This window comes from Prunus dulcis, chromosome 1 (genome assembly GCF_902201215.1).
Source record: "Prunus dulcis chromosome 1, ALMONDv2, whole genome shotgun sequence".
In the NCBI taxonomy this organism is placed as follows: domain Eukaryota; kingdom Viridiplantae; phylum Streptophyta; class Magnoliopsida; order Rosales; family Rosaceae; genus Prunus; species Prunus dulcis.
In genome coordinates this window covers 13,958,689-13,964,824 of record NC_047650.1, presented here as the reverse complement: position 1 = coordinate 13,964,824, position 6,136 = coordinate 13,958,689, and the positions used below count along the sequence as shown (strand labels likewise).

Genomic DNA, 6,136 nt, shown 5'->3' with positions numbered 1-6,136 from the left:
TACTTGGCTACGCACAAGGATGAAGTACGTCAGAACTATTACTAAAATCTCTGTAGAGATCTTCCCTCACAGACCCTAGCTACCTCCCCTCTCTCTCTCTCTCTCTCTCTCTCTCTCTCTCTCTCTCTCTTTTACATAAGGCTCCGGCCGCCCGGTTTATATTATAAACATATCTCCGTACCCCATTAGCTATTGTTTTCTATACGATTCAGTTGAACTAATTTAGGCATCGGAGGGCCTTTGGCCAACACCCCCTGGGTGTGGTCCTCTTATTTGTTCTATTTTGCAGGGAGAAAGAGGCGGTGAAGAAGAAAAGGGAATCTTTCCAATCGAATATTCTCGTGGGGAAATTTGCTCCTACAATATCAACCATGACTAGGAAGAAGACCAAACTAGCATGGATAACGAATGATAGTGCTAGGAAAACCAACTTTAGAAAAAGGAAGGAAGGCTTGTTGAAAAAATTGAGTGAGTTGGGCATCTTATGTGACGTGAGTGGTTTTGCCATTATTTATGGCCCAGACGACAAGGAGCTGGTTGTGTGGCCTTCAAACCCAATTGCGGAAGAATTGCTCGCAAGGTTTTAGAGGATACCAGAAGTAGATTGGTGCATGAAGATGATGAACCAAGAGACATACCTTAAGGATAGGTTAGCTAAATTGAAAGAACAAATAACAAAACTCATAGAAAGAACAAAGAGATGGAGATGAACATCATCATGTCCCAAATTCAAGAAGGTAAGCCATTGAATGAATTTGGAACTAGTGAACTAACTGGTTTGGTTTTGTTTTGTTTTTGGAAAAGAAGATGAAAGAGATCTGGAAACGGATCGAGTACCTCAGGCATGAAACAAATCTTCCATTAGGTGCTTTTTCTCCTAATGAGGGTGGGGTGGGGATGCAAAAAACACCACTGTCCCTGATGAATGGAAACCCTATACAGAGTCTTGGTATAATTATTTTAGCAAAGAAAAGGGGAAGCAAAGTAGAACATGTCTGTTGTTAGTGCCAGCAGTAGCAATGTTAGAGCACTTCCAGCAGCTCAGGGTGGGGGGTGTGTTGAGGGCCCAAAAAACGATTCCAGCAACAAGGGCTGGTCCGAGTAGGAGGTGGGGGCCACGAGTCTGGGCAGGAAGTTCAGCTCACGCACGAGCCCGAATTTTGGGTCTAGCGTCAGTCCTCGAATTTGAATTTTTTTTTTTCGTTCCGCCAACTGCTAGCAGCCACGTGGCGTCCTCTAGGCTCTCTGATCACTTTTTGTCCTCCAATCCAATGGCAACCATTTTTTTTGTAATAAAATAATGAAATAAATTCGAATTTAAAAAAAAAAAAAACCCAAAATTTAATGAATTTTTTTCTATAAATACCAACCAATACTTTCACTTTTAACACCAAATCCTCATATATTTTCTTCTCCTTCAACTATTATTCACTTTCTACTCAATATTTTCACTCTCAAGTTTTATTTTTCTCTATCATCTTATGGCTTCTTCTATCAAAACCGGAGTGGCATGGAGCATCATGGAAGATGTTTTGTTGTGTGAGTGTTGGGTCCAAATTAGTCATTGTCCCGTCTCAGGCAATGAGATGAAATTCTGTTATATGTGAATAAAAATTCATACCGAAGATCGAGTTCGACCCATACGAAAATGGCATTGTTTAGTAGGTGAAAAATTCTCAATAAAGAGTAGGGAAATGGAGAGATGTCTTGGCAAAAGCGATGGACAACCATAGAAGCAAGGAAAATCTTAGCAATGAGGTAAATTATTTGTAATTTTCGTTTTATTAATTTTAATGTCCTATTAATTTTTTTTAAATGTTTCTTGCATTTTCTTTATTTATTTAAATGTTTCTTGCATTTCCAATATTTTGTTTATATCTCTTGAATTTCCAATAATTTGTTAATATTTCTTGCATTTCCATTATTTTGTTTATATTTATTGCATTGCCAATATTTTTTTAAGTTTCTTGCATTTCCAATGTTTTTTTTTATATAGAATATGCAAGCACAAATGTGGTATGGTGCTATTGAGCAAGGCAAAAAAATTTCAACCGTGACCAATGTTGGGAAGTTGTGAAGAATTGTAAGAGATTTCGAATTATTCCAACAGGTCCAGCCGTGGTGTTGAACGAGACGCCACTCCATGATTCACCGACATCGGATTTGTTTATAGATTCCATCCAAAAGGAGCCGAGGCCTAGTGGGAGAAAGGTGGCGAAGGCGAAGAGAGGGAGTAATTGTACCAGTAATATATCTAAATTTTTGGAGGAAATTGCAAGACAAAGCGCCATGAGAATTGAAATAAACATGAAAACCCAAGAAGACAAGAGGGCAATTCAAGTAGAATATGCAAAAGAAAGGGAGTATGTACTCAAAGAAAACATTGAGAAGAAGGATCGGGAAACCATGGCCATGGATACAACCCATATGTCCCATGAAACAAAACAATTTTGGAAGCTAGAACGATGGGATGTTATGAAAGAAGACTTTTCTGTGATGATGGACCTAGCAACACGGATTGGTTAAATGATCAAAACCATTAAGTTAGTTTGCTTTTTTTTTTTTTTTTTTTTTTAGTTCATTGTATTTTAATGTTTTGTTTTAAAAATTAGTTATGTATTTTATTTAATTAGTACTAATTCTTAATTACTTGTAATGGTTTTCTTTGAGTGAATAAAGAAAGCACTCAATAAATACCTTTTTATTCAAAACATTCCGTACATAAAAAACCACAACCAAAGGATAACTAAAAAACAAACCACAACCAAAGCATTAAAAAAAATAAAACCACAACCAAAACATAACTAAAAATAAAACACAACCAAAGAAAATAATATTTATAAATAATAATAAAAAAACATCTTCACTTCACTTCATTTACCGTCATTGCCTTTCACCGCCCATAAATGCTACATCAAGTCAACTTGACGTCATTCATGAATATAAGACGATTGCATCTCCATATATCGATCAATCATACGGGTCATGAAACGACCGTCCCTAACCAACGGTTCATGTTCTAATGGTTCTCCATTTGGCCCCATGGGTTTTTCATAAATTCTTGTCAAGGTCATGTTCATGGGATCCGGTTCGTACACATCTGCAGCATCGTAATCATACTCATCCTCCACAATCATGTAATGGAGGATGATGCATGTCATCATTATGTTCCTTAACACCTCCTCATCAAACATATGTGCCGCACCCCTAATAATAGCCTACTGGGACTTAGAGGATACCAAAACACCTCTCCACATCTTTTTTGTAACCCACTTGATAGGCATAAAATAATTTTTGCTTCTCGGATCGGGGATGCGGAATTGATTTCAAAAATGTGGTCCACCTCGAGTAGATGCTGTCTGCTAGATAATACCCATTCTGGTAGACAATATTATTGATTTCATAGATGATATTCGGGGCTTCACCTCTCAAAACATCATTGAACTCCGGGGATTGACCCAGCACGTTTAAGTCGTTTTGAGATCCGACAACTCCGAAGAAGGCATGCCAAACCCATGTATCGAATCCAACAATGGCTTCAAGGATGATACTTTTTTGTCCTTTCCTATTTCTAAAATCTCTTTGCCAAGCAGTTGGGAAATTCTTCCATTGCCAATGCATGCAGTCGATGCTACCAATCATTCTTGAAAATCCTCGGGCTTCGGCTTTTTGTAGAAGCCGTTGAAGGTCTCTAGGTGTAGGTCTGCGCAGGTAGTCCCTGGTGTACAGAGTTTCAACTGCATCACAAAATCTTACCAAGCTCTCCAAAGTAGTGGACTTCTCCATCCGGGTACTTCCTCATCCGGGTAATCTCATCCACCTAATCAACAGATAAACCATACGCCAGCATTTGTGTAACAGCTGTAAACTTTTGCTTGAGAAGAAGTCCCAAAACGCCAGCAGCATCACACTTTTGAACAAAGTATTCATCATAATTGCAAATATCATGCATGACTTTATTGAACAAATGAGGTTACATTCTATATCGCCCTTTAAAATGAACATCAGAGTATAGAGAAGTTGGAATAAAATAATCTTCAAGAAGATTCTTACCCTGAAAATGCATATGTCTGTCCACATTCGGGCCATGCCCGACTTGTGAACCATGGTGGTGGCCTTGGTTTTCTTCATCAAGCAAAGCCACTGCTATGACAATTGGTTGATCTAGTTCTCCCTGCACCCTTTTGTCTTCAGCTCGTCCACGCCTTCTTTATCTAGTTTCTCGCTCTTACCTCTCCAAGACCTAGTTCATGTCTGACATTGAGAATGGAGTATGAATTCTAAAATATGATAAATGAAAATATAGGGAAGATCTGGTGTGAGAGGTATGAACTGAGCCTCTGGTTTTATAGAAAATTTAGGCCGATAGAGATGACACGTGGCGCAATTTTAGAGGGTGAAAATCTTATCTGAATTTTGAATTTTGAAACCGAAATTTTTTTCCGATTGTGATATATGAATTTTATAATAAATATTGACACATATGAACCCAAAAATCTTATCCGAAAATATTATCCAAATTAATTGTTTAGGTAAAAAATTTGTAAAAAAACAAAAAAAAACAAAAGAATAGTATTTACCCTTTGCCATGGTAATGGGTGGAAACACACATTGCTTTTTGCAAGGGCAGCCACTATTTACGTAAATAGTAGCTGCCCTAGTCCTCTCCTTGCCATGGCAAAGGGCAAATGGGTGGAAGTGCTCTTATGGGTAACATGGGGTTGCCACCACATGCATCTTGTGGCAACACTTTCATGATTTTGGAGAATGTAAAACGAGAAAACGAATTTGCATTTTCATGATTTGAGAATGCATCTAATAGATTAATTTGAAAACATATTCAAAAAATAAAAATAGTGAAAATGTATTGTATCGGATAGTATAATTTGAGAATAATAATATTTGAGTTATTTTTCAAGTATATTTGTGCTACGTTGGTTTAAAAAAAAAAAAACTAAAACAATAAGAAAATTCTAATGTGAAAAAAACCTAGAATTATCTTTAATAATAAGTGAAAATGATAAATACAAATGTTGAATTTTGTTGGTTAATTAATAAACTAAACAAGTATATGCATCTAAGAATAATTATTTATCCATCCAAATCATTATTTTGTCAAAATAAATACAGATTATCCCTCAACCCATCCCACCCCCAAATCCACAACAGTCTCTCTCTCTCTCTCTCTCTCTCTCTCTCTCTCTCTCTCTCTCTCTCCTAGTCATCTTCTTCACCAATCCATCATACAGAAACACCAAAAACTTTAACATCATCATACAATCACAGGAAATCCCATAAGCGTGCACATCATTGAATATGCTTATGGGTCATGGCCACTTCCTCATATTCGGATTTTCTCAGCAATGGGCAGTAGGAGAGAGAGAGAGAGAGAGAGAGAGAGAGAGAGAGAGAGAGAGAGGGATGTGGTGGCGTGTGTGGGTTTTACTTTAGGGAAAGAGAAAGAGGCGAGAGGCGAGAGGCGAGAGGGAAAGAGCAGATGGATTTGGATTGCATTTGTTTTCAGAAAACGCCGAGAACGATATTTTATCGTTTTCAACTTTTGTACACAAGGAAAACGATTTAAGCTTGTTTCTCAAAACAAGTAACCGAACACATTTTTAAGTGGAAACAGAAAACAAAAACAGAAAATGGCCCTTGAAAATGGAAACGAACGGGCCTTATTTCATTTCATTTTTTCTAACTTTTGGGTCCTAACTATAACTGATATCAATTTTCTTTCAAACTTCAATAAAAAGTTAAGAAAGTATTGACAGCCCAAAAGTTCTTACATTCTCTCACTAATACAAACATCCTTAGATATAATCAAGGAATAAAATATTGATAATATCGATGAAATATCGAGGATATTATCGTTTTTTTGGGTATATGATATTTTGAAATATATCCATACACATATCGTATAAGTATCAATAATATCGAAAAATATCGACATCGATAATTTCTCTCACACTTCAATAACATTTGGCCAAAATATCGCTATAATATCAATAATATCGAGATGATGAAGACAATGAAATATTTGAAGATTTACTTATACTAACACCCCACGAGGTTTCTTCTGTTTTCACAAAATCCCTTCAGGTCTAAAAAATTACATGAACACCCCTTGAGGTTT

At 36.8% G+C, this 6,136-nt stretch overlaps 1 pseudogene; it reads left to right on the top strand.

Annotated features, from left to right (window-relative positions):
* The first annotated feature begins 371 nt into the window (after positions 1 to 371).
* Positions 372 to 4,802, top strand: LOC117614642 (annotated as a pseudogene).
* Positions 4,803 to 6,136: the final 1,334 nt, after the last annotated feature.